General features: G+C 39.9%; 1 long non-coding RNA gene across 1 annotated transcript; it reads right to left on the bottom strand.

Annotated features, from left to right (window-relative positions):
* Positions 1-19,123: 19,123 nt before the first annotated feature.
* Positions 19,124-20,681, bottom strand: LOC119885740. Its single transcript, XR_005441383.1, has 3 exons — positions 20,375-20,681; positions 19,531-19,842; positions 19,124-19,389 (listed from the first exon to the last, which is right to left on the bottom strand). It is a non-coding gene; the product is annotated as an uncharacterized LOC119885740 (long non-coding RNA).
* Between the last annotated feature and the right edge of the window lie 658 nt (positions 20,682-21,339).

Raw genomic sequence — 21,339 nt, 5'->3', positions numbered from 1 at the left:
GTTTCCTAAACTTCTGTCGGATGTAAAAAAAAAAAAAACTCTCGCCCCCTTTCTGGCTCTCGCCCCCTTTCTGGGTGTCCTTCACCCGTTGCTTCATTTTCCTTCCTCATTATATCTGGCTTGTGGGCATTGGCAGTTAGTCAACAGGAAATACGTGGAGAGAGAGAGAGAGAGAGAGAAAGAAAAATACATAAACACAATACGTAATAGAAAAAACATATGAGGAGGAGACATGGGACTTCATAATTTTTCATTATTTGGCGTTGATTAAATAACTAAATTATATCATGAATCTGCACAAATGTGAAAACAAGTGAGTGAGAGAATAAAATGACTCATGGAAACAAGATGTTTTAGGGGAAGTTGGTGATTTCAGCTGCGTTAATGGCACGAGACGCCAGAAGCTGTTACGAGCTAACCAACTTCATCCCAAGAAATAAGGGAACTGACAACAACAGTGATGGTGACTGTAAGTCTGACTATTAAAATGATAAAAAATAATGAAACATCCCCTACTGTCCACTTGTGGTTGTTGGCAAGTTCTGTAATGTGATTAATTTCCTGCCAACAACAACAACCACAAGTAACTGGTCCTGATGACGTGGCATGTTATACATTTCACATTTCATTATATTTTATTGTTAAACTATTTTAAATGAACTGATCTATAAAAATCTCATATGACTGCCCATCATTTTACCTTCTCCATCACCTGTTGTCAAGGTTTATCGTCAACAACATCAGTGTAACATGTTACTTTTTTTACTTTTTTGCCATTTACACCTTTAATGGACATTTGGGGGAGAGACAGGAGATGAGGGGTGTGACATGCTGCAAAGGTCCCCTGATGGAGTCCATGTTGTAGTTATATGGTATTGATTTTCAGTAATTTCCTTTCAGTAACTGCTGAAAGCTTTAGTACTGTATAAATACACCATAATGATGCACTGAATTCTAAATTCACTGTCTAATTGACGTAGCTTATATAGCGGTCTAACTGATGACTAATCTATTCTTTGGCGTCAGACGTTAGACGTCTATTAACTTTTCACTGACAACCCAAATTCAGCCCTGTTTTAGCCTAGACGTCGGGCCATGTTTAGATTACTACTAGATGTCTTTTAAACGCAAAATTGCTGGCTGGGAAGCTAGCTCAGTATTCAGGACAGATGGACTACTTAGATTGGACTAGTAAGTAATAACTTAGCTGGCTTGCTATGTCTTGTGTTGTTTGTCTTGTTTTGTGTTTGCCTGTGTTAGCAAAGTTGGTTGGTTCAAATTCTATGTCTCTGGGCGATCCTACAATGTTTCTTGGCAAGGACAATTGACCCTTCGCTAAGCCCCGACCCTCTTAGTTACTGTTACTAAATGTTGTCAAATTTGTTGGGAAAAGCGATCTCAAAAAGAAGCAGACAGTTTTGCAGTTGCATTATACATTTGAAGGTTGTATTCAGACTGTCAAACTGACTCAAATTGATTTAAACTGACGTGAAAAAAAAAAAGAAAGATAGAAGCTAAAGCCTACTGATTACACAGTACAAGTGAACCACCACATCCCCCGACAAAGACAACGATATTAAGGATCAACACTGTTCCTGTAAAGCTGGGTAGGCCTCTATTCATTATTACAATCATTAAGAAGCAGAACAGCAGGACTTTATTACGTTACATTCAGTAGGAAGTTAGCTAGTGTTAGCTAACTAACATTACGTTAGGAACAATATTTTAGGTTTTGGAAAGAGAATAAATCGTACTTCTCCTATCAACCTCTCTGGGTAGCGACTATAACAATTACTACTAAGTGCCCCAGGAACGGCTTTTGACCACATCTTCATCAGCCAAAAAAAGCTTGAAAACGACTCTTTTCGCATTACTGTGAATGGAGCGCATCCATGAAAGTCTCGGACTACAGTTAGAGCGAGTCCTATACTACGCTGTGATTGGCCAGCTATGTATTCGGGGAATGGCTTAGCGAAGGGTCAATTGTCCTTCTCTCACTGCCTCTCCACAAAGGTCACCCAACGCTCAGTGCTAGGGCCCCCTCTTTTCCCAATTTACATCACCTCACTAGGGCTGATTATTCACTTGGCTTCTCTTACCACTGCTAGCAGGGCCGGCCCGTGAGCGCCTGTGAGTCGCAGACAGATTGTGACAGAGTAATAACGTAGGTGGTAGTTTTACGAAATAAAAGTGTCATAACTGGACATGTCAGAGAATAAAGATGTAGGAGAGATTCTGAATGTGCAGAAGGTTTTGAACAGGAGCAGAACACCTGCTGAAACACAGGAGCTATAACAAAAATTATAATAATAATAATAATTATTAAAATTGATGTGAAAAGGTGCCAGGGCTGCACATTTAAAGAGGTTACTTCCCTAAACAAAACAGAAAAGAGGTGGGAAGACTAAATAATGTGCTAAAACACAGCTTAGTCATGACAGCAAAGGTTACTCACATAATCACTTCCTCTTAAGTGATTGTGTCATGTTTAATTGAGAGCGTTTAATTTGCACTTAGCAGAAATTTTATTGAGTGAGAAAAGTGGATCTACAGAAGAAAACGTTTTTAAAGGCAATAGTTAGAGAATGCCTGAGAGCCTTTCTGCATTTTCACCTGTGGCTAAATTTTGTGTTTCCCTTTATGTAAATTAAGACATTTGCACCATAAACAGAATGCAATATAAATTCTCACTTAGGGCTCCAACACTCTCAGGCCCTGCTACATAGACGATACGCAACACTATCTGTACTTCCCGCCCACCAACTCCACCTTCTCAGCACAGATCACTGAGTGTTTCTTGGACATATTTGCATGGATGAAGCACTTCTATACTAGATATGATCAGTCTATCTTTATCAACAGGCTATGTACCACAGTATTTTAAAGTAGCTGTAATTACACCTCTTCTAAAAAAGCCCCAACTTGATCTGGATGTGTTAGCCAACTATAGACTACTAACTATATCTAACCTTCCATTTCTCTTTAAGATCATGGAGAAAGCAGTTGCAAAACAGCTGTGTGACTTTCTACAGAGCAATAGTTTATTTGAGGATTTTCAGTCAGTTTTCAGAAAATTACTAACAACCTCCTTATTGCATCAGACAAAGGACTTGTCTCTGTACTGGTTTTATTAGATCTTAGTGCTGCATTTGTTACCATTGACCATCAGATCCTATTACAGAAACTGGGACATTTCATTGGCATTAAAGGAACCGCTCTAAGCTGGTTTAAGTCCTATTTATCAGATTGATTTCTGTTTGTACATGTTAACGATAAGTCCTCCATACACGCCAAAGTTAGTCATGAAGTTCCACAAGGATCTGTCCTCGGACCAATCCTCTTCACTTTATATATGCTTCCTTTAGGCAATATTATCAGGAAATATTCCATAAGCTTTCATTGTTATGCAGATGATACTCAGTTATATCTATCGATCAAGCCAGATGAAACTCATCAGTTAGCTAAACTTCAAATGTGCCTTCAGGATGTTAAAACCTGGATGACCTGTAATTTTCTAATGTTAAACTCAGATAAAACTGAAGTTATTGTTCTGGGGCCTAAGCACCTCCGTGACGCATTATCTAAAGATATAGTTTCCCTTGATGGCATTGCCCTGGCCTCCAGCACCACTGTGAGGAATCTTGGAGTTATCTTTGATCAGGACATGTCGTTTAAGTCTCACATTAAGCAAATTTCAAGGACCGCCTTTTTTCACCTACATAATATTACATTAATTAATTTAACTGACCCTTTTATCCAAAGCGACTTACAATTGCTATACACGTCAGAGGTCGCACACCTCTGGAGCAACTAGGGGTTAAGTGTCTTGCTCAGGGACACAATGGTGGATGTCTCACAGTGGGAATTGAATCCCGGTCTCCCACACCAAAGACAAGCATCTTATCTATGCACCATCACCAATATTGCGAAAATCAGGAACATCCTGTCTAAAATTGATGCAGAAAAACTAGTCCATGCATTTGTTGCTTCTAGGCTGGATAACTGCAATTCCTTATTATCAGGCTGCTCGAAAAAGTCCATTAAGAGTCTTCAGCTGATCCAGAATGCTGCAGCACGTGTTGTGACAGGAACCAGGAAAAGACATCATATTTCTCTTGTTTAGGTTCTCTGCATTGGCTTCCAGTAAAATCTAGAATAGAATTTAAAATCATTCTTCTTACCTACAAAGCTCTTAATGGTCAGGCACCATCTTATCTTAAATAGCTCATAGTACCTTAGTACCCCACCAGAGCACTGCGCTCCCAGAATGCACCTGTGGTTCCTAGAGTCTCCAAAAGTAGACTAGGAGCCAGAGCGTTCAGCTATCAAGCTCCTCTCCTGTGGAACCAGGTTCCAGTTTGGGTTCAGGAGGCAGACACCATCTCCACATTTAAGAGTAGGCTCAAGACTTTCCTCTTTGATAAAGCTTATAGTTAGGGCTGGCTCAGGTGAGTCCTGAACCATCCCTTAGTTATGCTGCTATAGGCCTAGACTGCCGGGGGATTTCCCATGATGCACTGAGCTCCTCTCTCCTCTACTTTCTCTCCCTCTGTATGCAACCTCATCCCATTATTGCATGTTACTAACACAACTTCTCCCTTTTCTGGTAGTCTTGTGCTTTCCTCATCCCTCTCCTCTCTCCTCCTATCACTTCCTGCAGGTTTTCTGGCTCTGGAGCTGTGGATTCTGGATCACGGGTCACCTGCTGCCCCCGTGTTCCTGCTCGACACCCTCTGCTGCAACGACTATTGTTACTAGTCCTATTGTTATTATTGTTATTATAATCATTAACATTACGATTGTTATCATTCCTTTCAGAGCACGAGCTGCAGCATTCTGAATCAGCTGAAGAGTCTTAATGGATTTTTTCGAGCAGCCTGATAATAAGGAATTGCAATGTAATATTATGTAGGTGAAAATAGTCCTTGAAATTTGCTTAATGTGAGACTCAAAGATAACTCAAAGATTCCTCACAGTGGTGCTGGAGGCCAGGGCGTTGCCATCAAGGGAAACTATATCTTTAGATAATGCGTGACGGAGGTGCTTGGGCCCCAGAACAATAACTTCAGTTTTATCAGAGTTTAACATTAGAAAATTACAGGTCATTCATTCAGATAAGAATTCAGAGTAAGGACCAGGTGCTCGGTACACTATAACGAAAAGAATTGGTTGCAATGATTTCCAACTTGAGTGCGAAAGACTAAGAACAAGACTTTCAAATGAGTTATAGTTTAGTTTAGGTTTAGAGCTGATTAGTAGGCTAGAGTCGAAGATAGCTGCAACTCCACCTCCTCGGCCTGTGCCTCGAGGAATGTGAGTGTTAATATGACAGGGAGGGGTGGATTAATTTAGGCTAACATATTCTCCATCACCCAGCCAGATTTCAGTAAGACAAAATATATTAATATCATAATCTTATATTAGTTCATTTTTTAGTACACCTTTATTAGAGAGAGATCTGAAACAGAAATTAAATTTTCCTATTAGTTTGCACTATTGCTTTTGTGGTTTTAATTTTTATGAGGTTTTTATTTTATTTACCTTTGATTTAAATAATTTCAATGTTCGGGGGGCAGACACCGTCACTATAGGATTTTCACTAAGTAACTGCTGAATTAGAAGGGCAGAGAAGTGTGTTAGACTGCAACTCTGCCTCCTGGTCTCAACTCACTTACGACTATTCCTCTTTCGGATAGTCACCCAGCCACCCCTTCCTGGCTGCACAGGGGATGCCGGGGGACGGCTACCAGAGGCTAACTCAGGCCGTTCCGCACCGACTACCGGGGACTGGCTTGCTACAGTAGCTAAAGACTGATCTACCAAGGTGCGGAGCCGGACTTCTAATCACTGGGCCTCGCCTCCATGTCTATAAATAACCTAGACTTATTACATGTACCATTACCGCTAAAGGAGGCAGAGGAGTAACTGAACATCTGACACACCGAGCAGGAGAAAGTAGGAGAGAGAGATGGAGAAGGAGAAGCAATCGCTAGCTGCTAAGCTAAAGTCGCTAACGGCTAAGCTAAAGTACTGTAGCGTCAGCTACCAAAACTTTTGAACAACTATGAGATTGAACAGCAGTCACTAAAAGATGGAAAGAACTATGAGTGCTTAGGCAAAATTACTGTAAGAGTAAGTGTTTAGTGGACAGTTGGCCGCTGTAATCTAACAAATGTAACTGGTGTTTAGCGAGAGCAGCACAACACGGTACCAACACACAAGCACCGGAAACGGAAATGAGTCGACACGCTTACCGCGGTACCTGTAGTTCAAATTCTACCCTTCTGGGCGATCCTACAATGTGGCTTGGGAAGGACAATTGTTCTTCTCTCATTTCTTCTCCACAGGGGTGCCCCAAAGCTCAGTGCTAGGGTCCCTTCTCTGGGGCTGAGCATTTGCTCGCATAGCTTCTCCCACCACTGCTACATAGACAATATGCAACTCTAACTATATTTCCTGCCAGACAACTCCACAGTCTCAGCAAATTGGCTGAAAAATTGTCTCCTCTCCCATCACTCCAACCAAGGTGGTGTGAAGCTTGGGTGTCCAATGGATGACCAACTGTCCTTCTTAGAACATGTTGCCGCTGTCTCCCAGCCGTGTTGCTTTGCTCTTCACAACATAAGAAAATGTAGGCCCTACCTTAGTCAGTACACCACCCAGCTTCTGGTACAGCCCATGGTTATCTCTTGCCTCAACTATTGCAATGCCTTCCTAGCAGGTCTCCCAGCTTGTGTGGTGAAACCCCTGCTGATGAGAATATTTCTTAAGGGGCATTGTTGGTGTAACAGGGAAAGGTAAGACAGGTCTGGCTTAGAGTAATTTATACTAAATATTTATACTATTTATACTTAATAGATGTTTTCTGACATTCTAGCTTTAGGTATTTCTCACATGTACTTGTCAGGGAGACAACAATAGACTGATTAGTTAGAGACAGTAGCTCAGGCGTCAGGCTAGCAGATATCAATGTTCTCTGGGAATCTTACAGGTTGAGTCATACAAGAATTTTTACAAGAACTCACTGGCTCCACAGATTAGAGTACAACTCATGGACAGTGATAGAGTCCACTATGACAAAGCATTCTAAACATAGATTAGTTGTTCTAGGTGAAAGATGACCTAATAGAGAAACTTACAGGCACTAAGGGGAAGAGAAGCATAAAAGGGACCAAAAGATGTTATCCTTCAGATTTGGTGTTGGCATTTGACATGTTCACATGTTGTATGCTGGCACTGTATCTCCTCGGCCGGGCTCAATAAACCATGCTATGTTAAGTCTTCATCAGTCTTCAACTTCTTCACACCTGAACCTGGCTCACAATATTTCTTCAACACCTAAAAATGGTTCAGATCACATTGGTGTGTGTCAGGTTCATACACCTATGATATCAGACAAGGAAGAAAGACAAGAGAGTTAATAGCTTTTTACTCGCGAGGACAGAGATGAACTCAGTTACAAACTCCAACCGCTCTGAGGTATCTCTTCCGTTTCCTCTCTTTTTATTATATTCAGGGCGTTCCCTAGTTACATACATGTTGCTGCTCTAAGGGGAAAGGGGTTGCAGCATCAACATGAAAAGTGATCAACTTGACATACATTATTGTACAGTACTGTTCCAGGAACTATGTACGTTAAGCTCAGTCGCTCCTCGGGGCCAGGTTATTTCAGTTGTCTGCTCCATGTGTCATTTCCTTCAGTCACACCATCGCTGTAGACTTCCTGTCAGTACATTTCTGCAGACAGACTTACACACTTGCATTAGTACACGTCTTGATATATATATATATATATATCTTGTTTCAGATTGCATGAGCGAGAGTAAATATAAGATAACTTATATACATACTGGTTCCAACATTGCGTCTGGTTTTCAGTCAACCCAAAAGGACTCAAGTCACTCCTTTACTCAGCGATCTCCACTGGCCTCCTGAACAAAATTCAAGTCACTAATGCTTGCATAAAATGTGACTACTGGGTCTGCACCCATCTACACCCATGTAACAGGAAAAGTTGTTCACAGTGTAAATGGCAGGAGATACAGCTCTTTTAAACCTGAAGCTGTTATAACCTAACAAGGCTTAACTGACTAAATAGATTATGCCTACATTGACACATCTATTTTCACATTTCCCGCAGGCTATGAGATGTGTTTGCCCTAAAATAGAAGAGCTATTTAAAAATAACAAGATGCAAATGCAGGCCCATTTAAGTCTCCACCCACAGAACAAAAACCACATCATACTCTTCCTGAAAGGGAAGGAACCTATATTATTATATTCAAAATCCAGTTCTCATGTTTAATCGGCTTCGACTGTTGCAATATTTTAAATGAATAAATCTGCAGCATTTACTGATATCTGTTTCTTATTAATTCATTTATTCAGTTTTTGGTTGGCAGGTTGGTGGTTTATTGAGTTTTTGGTTTGCAGAAAATTTGTATAACTGCCTGTAGAGCACTCTGGCAAAAAGTTAAACCCGGCTCAGCTTTTGCCAGACTGCAACACAAACCCCTGCCAAAACCCTAAACTCAACAGCGTTTCCTTTTATGTTTATGTTTATGTTTGTGTGTATCTATACATAGTTTGTGTCTGATTTTTGTTGAGCTTGTTGTCTTGTTTGCTTATGCTTATTATGTGTACATTGATAGCAATGTAAGACCAAAGACAAATTCCTCATATGTACAAATACCTGGTCAAGAAAAGTGATTCTGATACTGATTCTGGTACACAACCGGTATTACTCGAGATGAAACGAACATGAAAGAAATAAGTAATAGAGACTGGCAATGAGTCACAGGAAGTCTGGAGTATTTGAGCAGGAAGTTGATTTGCTGAATGACGTCCTGTGTGTAACTCTACCCAAATAGTATTCATGCCCACCCCCACCCCACACACACAGACACACAAGAGGGAGGGAAAACAAGTTAGATACAAGGAGGAACACCAGATATACTATGCCAGAGGTCACTAATAGGCGGACCGTGGTCCGGATCCGGACCCAGCCACCGTCTTCTCCGGACCGCCAACCTACAGCCGATTTATTATTGAGGTTTACTACCTAATCTCAAACCCACAGCTCAACAAACTCTGCAGTCCCCCATCCCTCAACAGAGCGATTTATCATCTTTCCGCTCATTGTTTTGGACTTATATTGTTTAGGAGGCCAAACACTTGACTTAAAATATATGCTAGTGTTTTAGCTGGATGTGTTTTGATCAACTGTTTGCTAAAACGTTGGCTTTAAAGGTGATAAGAAGTTAATGTTGTGTTCAGAGCTCTTGTCCACTGTTCCCAAATGACCAATAATGCAGATTTGAAGAAGGGGCTGATTTGTTTAAAGGCTAACACTTACTGGATTAAATAGGAACTTATCCAAATGTAAATATTGTATACAGATTAGCTGGTGGGTCAACTACCTCAGTAACTAGCAAGGCAGCAGTGTTGAGCAGCAAACTTTTCCTTTCCAATTCTGAGTATTGTTGCCACAGTTTAGGCAACTTGAATTGTTGTCAAGAGTTTGGTTCTTGTACCTGTTTGGCCATACAGGCAATTTTGTCAAAACTCTAAATTGCCATAAGAAGCTGTATGTGACTTTCACTTCTGCTTGTGTTTTCTCCACTTTCAATACTACCATTTTTACGTTTTGTGAATGAATTCTGTGTGCAAAGAGGTTTTTGTCAGACATTTCCTTTAACAGACTGATATAACATGTATGAAATTTAAACACCAGCTCTGCTGCATATTCACACAAAATCCCATCAACTACCTGTGTAGTAAACCCGTCATTAACAGATTCTAGGTTGTATCACTGTTGTCTCGGATGAATTAGTGAAGAGGAAAATATGTAATAATAAATAAGTATTAAATGTAGCAGACAGTTATTTGATCCTACTAGTTTTACTTTGTGAACCAGAACAACTTCTGTGACCTGTGTTAAAGTACATCATTGTAGCTGAATCCACACCACAGAAAGTATTGAAACTGGTAAATTTCTTAAGAGGCTATAACAGTTTTCTATCAAATATCTAATATCAAGAGTAAAATTTAGGGAACTTCTTTTCATCAGCATTTCCTGAAATAGGGTTATATATATTCTGATTTGTACTTTACATTTTGTGTCATTTATTTGTACCATCTTCTTTGTCTTTCTTTGTCTTTGGTCTCCACGACTGGCTCCAGTCCGCCTGCAGGGCTCACCGTGTGTGTTGTGGATAATTTTAATATTTTCTGGCAAAGAATGTCTCTTTTTAAGACAGACTTCACCCAAACAAACGGGGCTCAGAAATGTTAGCTGCTCACATACAGTATGTGGTGCGGTCCACACATGACTTACGTGAATGACTAATCATTCATGCAGCACACCTGGACACACCACCGCTAACTGAACAGATCTCTGCCTCACATGCCACAAACAACTGTCTCCACCTGCTGGCATGAAAAGCCGTCTGCTCCCAGTGCTGTTCCAAAGACTTCTATTCCTGTCATCATCACACATAGACCAGTAAACTGAAATGTGCACATCCCACACAGAAATAATAGTAATCTCTTAAGGATTAGGACAACTGCACCAACTCCAGCACCCAGAACAAACTCATTTAAAATGGCTCTCTTCAATGTGAGATCTCTCTCAAGTAAGACTTTTATCTTAAATGATTTTATCTTGTCTGCAAATCTAGATTTTATGTTTTTAACTGAATCCTGGTTGCAAATGAATGACTATAGCCAGCTATCTGAACAGTGTCCGCCTCAATATGATTGTTTTAGTCAACCGAGGGTCAGTGGTCGTGGTGGTGGGCTAGTGAGCGTGTATAGGAAAAATTTAAAATGTCATCAAGTGCGCTGTGATGAATTTAACTCCTTTGAAGTTCTCACTCTTAAAGTTGGAGGGCTGTAACCTATCATATTTGTTATAATTTATCGCCCCCCAAAACCGCCTGGAGGATTTTTATCAGAACTTCCTCAATTTTTATCTACTCTGGTTTTAAATTATGACAGAATTGTTCTTTGTGGCGATTTTAATATTCATGTTGATGACCCCAACAATGTTAATGCAACTGACTTTTTAAATATGGCCACTTCTTTTAACTTCAAACAACATGTCAAAGGGCAAACACATAACCGTGGTCATACGACTTGGTTTTTACCCTGGGTGTCAGCATTTCCTCTGTGGAATTAGTGGACATGACCATATCTGACCACAGATGTATTGTTTTTAGCTGTTTTTAGCTGCTCACCAAGCCCTGTGTGTTCTCGCATCTTTAATGAACAAAGTGTTTCAATGTTTTGCACATTCTTTCAGAGCCAAAGCCAACACCTGTCTGATTCCAACACCAACAATCTGGTCGATTACTTCAATCATATCTGCTTGTCGTCACTAAATATTACTGCTCCTCTAAAGGTTAGGCCTACGTCTAAAGCTAGTAAGCAACCCTGGTTAAATGACAGCATTCGCAGCCTAAAAAGGGAATGCAGGAAAGCAGAGCGCAGATGGAAAAAATCCAGTCTCCAAGTCCATTACCTCAGTCTGAAGGATTTATTAATTAACTACAATAAAATGGTTAAGGATGCGAGAACACACTATTTTTCTGAACTCATTACTACACATAAACACAATCCCAGGTTTCTGTTTAAGACTGTGGATCAGCTGGTAAACCCAACCCCTCCTTGTGCCTCAGCTGGACGTAATGATGACTGTGAATTGTTTTTATCTTATTTTACCAATAAGGTGGCGTCAATCAGAGCCTCTATTACCCCCGTGGCCTCTTACTCAGAGGTTCCTCACCAGCAACAAGAGAGTTTTAACCAGTTTTATCCCATCGACTTGTCTGAGCTTTTAAAAACAGTATCACAAATGAGAGTGTCCTCCAGCCCACTTGATGTAATACCTACAAAGTTTTTACTGAAAGTAATAGATTCTGTTGGGCCCCATTTGATCTCTGTTTACAACAGCTCCCTATCTACTGGTTGTAAAACGGCTTGCGTGAACCCACTTTTAAAGAAACCTGGTTTAGATCCCTCCCTCCCACATAATTTTAGACCAATTTCAAAACTGCCTTTTATTGCAAAGATTCTAGAAAGAATTGTTTCCAAACAGCTGCTCACTGTGCTGGAAAATAACAAAATATTTGAAAAGTTTCAGTCTGGTTTCAGGAAGTACCACAGCACTGAGACTGCCCTGCTTAAAGTCACCAATGACCTTTTAATGTCTGCTGATGAAGGCATGTGCTCAGTCCTGGTACTCCTGGACCTTAGCGCTGCTTTTGACACCATTGATCACAACATCATGTTAGACAGACTGAGGCACTGGGTGGGGATCTCTGGTACTGCCCTAGAATGGTTTTCATCCTACCTGTCAAATAAGAAGTTTTGCGTGTCTGTAAACAACTATGTCTCTTCGTTCTGTCCAGTTAAATATGGTGTGCTTCAGGGGTCGGTCTTAGGACCCATTTTGTTTTCCTTGTATCTATAAACATGGCATTTCTTTTCATATTTATGCTGATGACACACAAATATACTTGCCCGTCAGATCCACAGACCCTGGAATGCTGAGTTCACTTAACTGCCGCCTTTGTGAAGTAAAAAAATGGATGTCAAATAATTTCCTCCAGCTGAACTCAGACAAAACAGAAATCCTGGTCATTGGGTCTCAGCAGATGACAGATCAAATACTCCCATCTGCTGGTTCCCTAGTAAATCACATTAAGCCTGTGGCAAAGAACCTTGGTGTTTGGTTTGATAGTAATTTAAATTTCGAGCAGCACACCACAAAGCTTGTTCAATCATGTTTTTATCCACTTAGAAATATAGCAAAAATTCGATCTATTTTAACTTTTAAGGACTCCGAGACCATTTTACACGCCTTCATCTCATCACGCCTGGATTATTGCAACAACCTTTTCACCTGTTTAACCAAAAAATCTATTGATCGACTCCAGACTGTCCAGAACTCAGCTGCCTGATCACTTTTAAAGCTCTTCATGGCCTCTCGCCTTGTTATATTTCTGACCTTTTAGTCCCATACTCACCAGCACGTACCTTGAGATCCTCGGGCAGAGGTCTGTTGTCTGTTCCAGAGTCTCGACTGAAAACTAAAAGGGACAGAGCGTTTGCTGTCAGGGCCCCGAGGCTCTGGAACAGCCTGCCCGAGGAAATCAGGTCGGCTGAGTCAGTGAACTCTTTTAAGTCCCTTCTTAAAACATACTTTTATAGGAGAGCCTTTCCCAATCTTATTTGACTTTATTTTATCCCTTTTTTTATTCTATTTTACTAATTTTATATTTATCTTAAACGTGTATTTTAGTCTGTTCAATGTTTTCATGCTTTTATCTTGTATTGTTTTTGTGTTATTGTCTCTTGGGTATTATTGTCTTTACACTTGTTAAAGCACTTTGCAACTTGTTTTTGAAAAGTGCTCTACAAATAAAGATTATTATTATTATTATTTGTCTAACTTTTGTCTGTAAAGCACTTTGTAACCACTGTTTTCTGCAAAGTAATCATTCATTACCACTCACTATGAAGGTAAACCAACATCATCATCATCATCAACATCATCACCAACAACCATCCCGGGTGTAGATGCTTCCTTGACACCTCTTTCAAAACCCAAGAACACACTAAGACAGATGCTGGTACACCCCAAAGACCGCACACCCAAACACAAGAAAAGCAATCTAGTATATGCGGTCCAATGCAGTGAGGAATGCACAGACCTGTATATTGGGGAGACTAAACAACCACTACACAAACGCATGTCTCAACACAGAAGGGCCAACTCCTCAGGTCAAGACTCTGCAGTCTACTTACATCTGAAGGACAGAGGACACTCGTTTGAGGACCACCAGGTGCACATTTTAGATAGAGAAGATGGATGGTTTGAAAGAGGTGTCAAGGAAGCATCTACACCAGGGTTGAGAAGCCGTCATTGAACAGGGGAGGGGGTCTACGCCACCACTTATCCCCCACTTACAATGCTGTCCTTTCATCACTTCCCAGGAAACTCAACAAACGTAACCTATTGGCCTCAGGTGAAGATACCAACGATGGTCGTTCAGTCTTGGCCACAGGTAGTCTTAACGACTGTAACGACTGTCGTCACAGCAACAAGGAACACTAACGAACCAGCGGTATCGATGACCCGGGCCAACGACCCCACTGAGGTTAAATAGCTGAGTTTCCCTGCCAGTCAGTCAGAACTGAAGAAGTCCTTTGGATGAGGGACGAAACGTCTTCCAGTATCTTCAACCAAGTCCAGTTGCCCTTGACTTTAACCTTCGTTGGATAACTATGACCTGGATGACTGAGAATCTTCATAGACATATGAAGGTAAACATTGTTTAATTTCAAATACAAACTTGAAGTGTATTAAAAAGAAAAAAAGTGACACTATGTACAAATGTACTAATTTGGGGAAAAATGATAAAACAACAATAATGCATAACATTTTGCACATGGTGTGTACTGTATCTACATATTAATTACATCGAACAAACCTCAGATGGAAGCCCGGGGGAGGAGCTAGGTACAATTTATAATTGTTCCAGGGCAGAAGAAAACGAGGAAACAGGAGTATGTTGCAAAGAAAAAGGGGATTTATTTACAATAATTAACAAAAAGTGTAGTAAACAGAAAACAACTCCCAAAAAGTGAAGCGAGCAACAAGGGTCATTTTAAAGGGAACTAAGGCAATGGATAAACACAAATGTAAAAGTAGTGTAGGCAAACTAGCACACACAAGCACCCGGTGCAACACAAAAACACTAAATCACTACACTTATCCACTGTTGTAACTGTCGGTTACTGTCTCTGCCAACTGCCACACGCTCGCCGCAGACTCCAAACACTCTCGGTAAACACCGTCTCTTTCACTGTAGACCACAATACTCTCACACACAGCAGCTTCCTTCTCCAGAGAGAGAGTTGAATCAGCCGCGCTCCTCAGACTGCTGGCTGCAGCATTCGGGGCGGGGCAAGGTCCTGCTTAGGGCAGAGAGGAAAACACACAGAACATCCTATATACACATACAGTAAACGGCTCACGGGTCGTAACATTAGTCTGACGCTGATGCAGGGGGGGTGATGGCATCAAGGCTGAAAATACTAATGCAAAAATTACAGCAATAAAAGTGCAAATTTGCGAGGGGATGACTGTGGTTATTACTTTACTCTTCAATGTATAAATGTATACATTCGCAATGTTCTTGGAGCATTCAAAGGAGTTGACACTAACACAGGTAAATCCAATCGACAGCTATTTGTTTTTTTACATTTTGCCAAGTGCTTACAAAAGAGAACAAGACAAATGAATGGGCAAGAAAACTAAGATCTCTGCTTTGCCAAATAATCATGTGTCTCTTTCATTCAGATCAACTAGTCCTCTAACGCCTGATTTACTGACACATTATTATGTTACTTCAGACCCCTGAGCCCTTCACAATAATACCACAAATGCAACAACGATAACAATCAGAAGAAGCAATAAAAACAATATTAAACTGTTGCAAGAATGCCAAATTATTGATTAAATAGGTACATTTCTTACAAACTGTTAAGCAGTGATGGGGACTTGAGTTTGAGACTCGGACTCGAGTCCGACTTAAGTCGCACACTATTGCACACACTACACACACAATATTGCTCAGCTGTTGATTAAATTAAATCCTTTTTAGGTGGTAGTTGATTGACACCCTGCAACTAAATCTTGAATCAAATAAAGTGAACAATGCAGTGAATCCTGTAAAAATATTACATCAATATGGAATTAACTGACAGGACTTTCCTCAGTGCTGCTGTCTTCTTTATGTGTCACCACTAAGTTTGAATTGTGATATTGTAGTAATGCTGCGAGGCAGAAGAGGGGTTTGTGGGACTGTTGGGAGTGGCATAAACAGCTCCTGAACCTGGCATCTGGGGGCGCTCCTGCATCTCTGCATTGGCACGATCCTTCCAGAGCAGAATGAAAAACAGAAGATGATTAGTTGATGCAGTCCTAACAATAAGCATCATACAAAGCTGCACTGGCTTCAATGCAGCCAGAACAGTCCTCATCTTTTCATCCAGACCATCATCAGGCCAGAGTTTTCTCTTACCCAGTGAAATATTTCAACATCTACACTGACACAGAGTTTGGTCCAGACAATCATCCATCCTCATGACATGGTGATGCCCTGACTTTTCAAGTAGTGTTGCAATCAGTCAAATATATCAATTAGTCTAACACTTGTGCCAAATACCTGCAAAACTCAGATTCCCATCAGTCTCACCTGTATTGGGAGTTTAGTAGTAATTAAAGTTTAGCTAACACGCTGTAAACTGTGGCAGGTTAGTTTACATCACAGCAAAGAAAGATGAAAAGATGATGTAAAATTAAAGGTTCAATGTGTAATAATTCTGAGGATTTATTGACAGAAATGCCGCGCCTCATAAAAAGAGATGCTGAAGGGTACCTTTGGGGTCAAATAACTACGTCTTGTCACTTTATCTGAAAGCGTTGGTATTTGATGCCCTGTGATGAGAATGGCCTGTAATGAACTGTTATATTTTTACAACCTTAGAATGAGACATTTATATCCAAATATCTGCAGGTTCCCCCTTACATGGACGTCACCGTATTGTATTTCTACAGTAGCCGACAACGGACAAACAGCGCTACAGAGCACGCATTGTCATCATGGTGTTCTTCTTCTGCTTGTGTAATTCCAGCAGTGTAGATGCCCGTCACTACATTGAATGCGTACAGTCTCTCAGATCAGCCAGCTAAAATTTTACTGCGCTGGTAGAAAAAGTATGTAGTTGGATTGTAATTTCATGTAGTTCTTCTAGCGCTCTGTTATGGCCGTTACCTCAATGAGTCAAGCAGCTGATGAATATTATTGGCAATAAGACGGTAACACATTTTACTGCCCTGATGGAAAACATGTATTTCTTTTTACTGCTAATGGTGATAGAATTACATGACTTGGTGCCTGTCAAGTGACCAATACTATTGCTTCGCTACTGTGCACACAAATGTGTAATTTGTACTTTTGCATGCTAAATGCCCATTAAAAACGTTGCACGTAAGATTTCTGACCTTTTAGTCCCATACGCACCAGCACGTACCTTGAGATCCTCGGGCAGAGGTCTGTTGTCTGTTCCAGAGTCTCGACTGAAAACTAAAGGGGACAGAGCGTTTGCTGTCAGGGCCCCGAGGCTCTGGAACAGCCTGCCCGAGGAAATCAGGTCGGCTGAGTCAGTGAACTCTTTTAAGTCCCTTCTTAAAACATACTTTTATAGGAGAGCCTTTCCCGATCTTATTTGACTTTATTTTATCCCTTTTATTTTATTCTATTTTACTTATTTTATATTTATCTGTATTTTAGTCTTTTCAATGTTTTCATGCTTTTATCTTGTATTGTTTTTGTATTATTGTCTCTTGGGTATTATTGTCTTTACACTTGTTAAAGCACTTTATAACTTGTTTTTTGTTATTATTATTTGCAGATTGCCCATATAATTAAGCAAAGGGAGACATTTGGTCATACTACAAACTATTTACTTGTATGTTATTCCAGATGAGCAAACCCTCCCAAGAAGTAACAAAATGTGTGATTACATTAATATACATACAGTGACACAATGTCTCATGTAGTTCATTTCTTGATGTGGCCGTTGTTTAATGAACAAATAACAATAATACTCAACCCTCGCAACCCTCACTAGATGTCTCTAAAACTTTCACACTTAACCTTTAATAATAATAAATTACAAAGCATTTAAAGGTTAGAGACTTTAAAGAAGAAGTGCATATCAATTCAACCTATAAATGGTGGGATACACAGTAAATTTGCATAGCAAAACATTTTCTTCAACGGAAACGTTGGTGCCTCGAACACCCTGATTTTTACGCGCACTGCTTTTTCCTGCCTTTTTAACACTGTTGTGTTTACAAACTTACTCGCAGCTGATTGGTTAACATGTGTGACATGCACAACAAACAGAAGAAAACTTCCTCGAAGCCCGTTGTGGAATGTTGCACAACGTTGCAAAGAAACATGTTCAATCCGAAAACGTTGCAAACCACTGCAAAATGTTTTGAGATTGAACTCGCCCCTGTTCCCACTTTTCTCATTAGCCTTGACCCACTCTGCTCGCTCCTCAACTGCAACACAGTACAATAATTTACAAAAATGTGTACACTCACCTCGTCGTTGTTCTGTGCTTCTTCATTTCTTGTGTTTTTTGAACGCTTAAATACTGGAAAGGAAATGAGACAATGTAAGAAAGCAATGAGAAAAAAGAAATTAACAAGCAGAAAAAAAGTAAGTGTTTTCATTTAATATAATTTTATGACTTCACCATTGTTTATCCCAAAAAATTGGTATAATACTGAAAGCTGAACAGTTATCAATGTCCAGACATGAAAAGGACAGTGCAGACCTTTTAATTAATGTATGTATGGAAGCACTATTTGCTAGCCCACCTCTTGCCATTAACTAAAATGTGTGTATGGATATACAGTATGTATGTCAATGTGCGTTTCATGATGTGAAAACTGGTAAAGACATCTCTTACGTTTGTAGATGAGAACCAAATTAAGCCCAAACATCAGCACCAGCATAGCTATACGGACGACCTCAGCAATGGTTATAGTTTTAGTGTTATTATACACAGAGTCATCAACGTTTTGTCCCAGCCCTAGAAAACAGATCAACAGATAAATTGTAGCAAAGCATAGGAAAAAAATCACTAATTAAAAACCTAGAAACATGCCATGATGAGCCTGTGACTGTAACTGACTTGTCAGGGTGTCAGACACAGACTTGCTTCTTCAAATAAGAATCAAACGGTTCTAATTATTTGTATGGTCTGTATCCATTTTGGATGAAATGTGTTGCCTGAAACTGTACACGTGAAATAATTCTTTTGTTATTTGTTTGTATCAGTAATCAGTACTTATTGTGGATTTTTTTTATAAAGGGGAGCAGAAGCATATTTTCAAAAAGTGAATATGACATGATACAGTATTTTAAATCATGCAGTATCTCACTACAACAGATTACATCCAAACAATACACTAATGGGAACACTCACCTACAGTCATCACCAGTTTGTGGAAGAATGAGCTGCTTCGTGTTTCATCAGTGCTTTCTGCTCCACACCAGTATGTCCCAGTGTCGTCTGTTGTTACTCCTCTCACTGTTATGGTGATTTTTCTCTTCCTGTGGTAGTCATTGATGGAAAACCTCCCAGTGTTCTTGTTGCGCTGTGCGGTGCTTACTAGAGTTTCACATATAGATGGATCTTCTCCCTTACAGATGAATTTGTTTATCAGAGCACCATTTGGATATTTACACCAGTATGTAAGATTCTGTCCAACAGTTAGAGACTTTGTGAGGTTAGTAATATCTGTAGAGAGACAGAAAGACAGCAGGTCTATCAGTGACTGTAATGTAATGTGACTGTTAAAAACCCACTGTGTTTCAAAGACACCATAATTATCTGTGGGATTTAGATAAAAGCTCAAAGTGTCAGATGTTTGCTGCTCACCTTCAACCTCCAGCTGTATCTTTCTGAGAGCAGCTCTGTAACTTCCTTCATGTGTTTCCACTCCACACCAGTAGACACCAGCATCATGTGAGGACACCTTACTGATGGACATGCTAAAGCTACTGTTGGTTTCTGTGAGAGTGAATGTCCCCTTTGACTTCAGAGAGGATTTTGTTGATAAAATATCCTCACAGATTGAACCTTTCTGTTTGCAGAAGAACTTGTATTTGTTTCCTGTGTAATCACATGTGATGGTGGTTTTAGCTGTTCTGTACGCAGTTTGAATAAATTGTCCCTGGCAGCCGTCTGTCTCTGAAATAAAAAAGAAAGGTACAACGTGGAATATGTCCATTACAGTATACATGCTTGTCATGACTTGTAATGTGTGCTTAATGGCAAATTGGCATCAGGCATTGAAAGACATTTAAAAAATTTAACTGTATTTTGGTTTTTACATTATACGTCTATCCCTCACAAGGGACATACATCTTTCTTTATTTGTTATTTATTGTTTTCTTAGTGATGTTTTGACAAATGTCACTGTGTCTTTGACACTGCTAATAATAATAATAATAATAATCATTACTTTATTTGTGTTGCATTTTTCTTAAAGAGAAGCTACACAAAATTATTTTTGTGCTGTACACGTAATCACATAGATTCTTGTTGGCATGTGATGTTAATTCAGGTGATTTCCAACAATGCAAATATTGTGTGTGAAAACCATAATGTAGTTGGCAAGACTCAGAGGTTGAGTCTAGTAGGTAGTTACCCTTTAAAACAGTTAAGTGCTTTAAAAAAGGACAAGAGAGACAGTATTAAAAAAAGATGCAGCATATTTTACCAACTTCCAGTTTCACTTTATCGTCACTGGATGAGTCTCGTCGTGTAAATTTACAGGTGTAGTCCCCAAAGTCCTCAGGTTCAAGTTGTTTGATGACCACCCTGAGATTTTTATTGTTTGTATCATGGTACAGGGAAACTCTGCCTTTGTTTTCCCATACATCCTTCTCACAGCTTTGTATGGTTTTTTTGGGAGTAACTACAGAAATTCTTTGATATGTTTCATGTTGTTTTGGATATTTGCAAGTGAATTCAATCCATCCTTCTTGGCATCTCTTCACTTCAGAATCTTCAACAGACTGTTCAGACGAGTCCTCATAGCCTGTAGATCAAAAACAAAAGTTCACATCATGTCAGATTCTGAAACTGTTTCAGTGCTATAGTCTGAATCTGATCTCTAGCAATTTATATATCTCTACCAGAATATGATCTTGCCTGGATCATACTACCAAACCCTTGCAGGATTAATCCCGACACACACACACACACACACACACACACACACACACACACACATTATTTCCTGTTCACCAAATGAGTTTCAGTGTACTTATGATACTTCGTTAGCTGCTCTATAAATGAGTAATAGTTAGAGCCAGTCTGTTCAAATGTAAATGTTTGGACACTGTTTCTTTGAGATTTCGAACCTGAATTTTGTATTTTGTTGCAGTTGCCTGCAGGATCTTCTCCAGACTCTTCAAACCAGGCCTCACAGCCTGTAGATTAAAAACAAAAGTTCACATCATGTCAGATTCTGAAACCGTCTCAGAGCCGTAGTCTGAACCTGACAATTGCAGGTGAATTTAACCCATCATTCTGGGAATCTCTTCACATCAGACTCTTTAGTCTCTTTACACTTTTTAGACCAGAGGTTGGCAAATAAGTCTGGCATCGGGCCAAATTGGGCCAAATTGTTTTCAAGTCACTAGATGGTGGGCCATAGTCAATTGATGAACTGATTTTTAT

This window comes from Micropterus salmoides, unplaced genomic scaffold, assembly GCF_014851395.1.
Source record: "Micropterus salmoides isolate LMB-PRFRI ecotype aquatic unplaced genomic scaffold, ASM1485139v1 Ms_hic_scaffold_4, whole genome shotgun sequence".
Taxonomy (NCBI): domain Eukaryota; kingdom Metazoa; phylum Chordata; class Actinopteri; order Centrarchiformes; family Centrarchidae; genus Micropterus; species Micropterus salmoides.
Note: the sequence above shows the minus strand (reverse complement) of the source record. Positions and strands in the feature narration are given on the sequence as shown.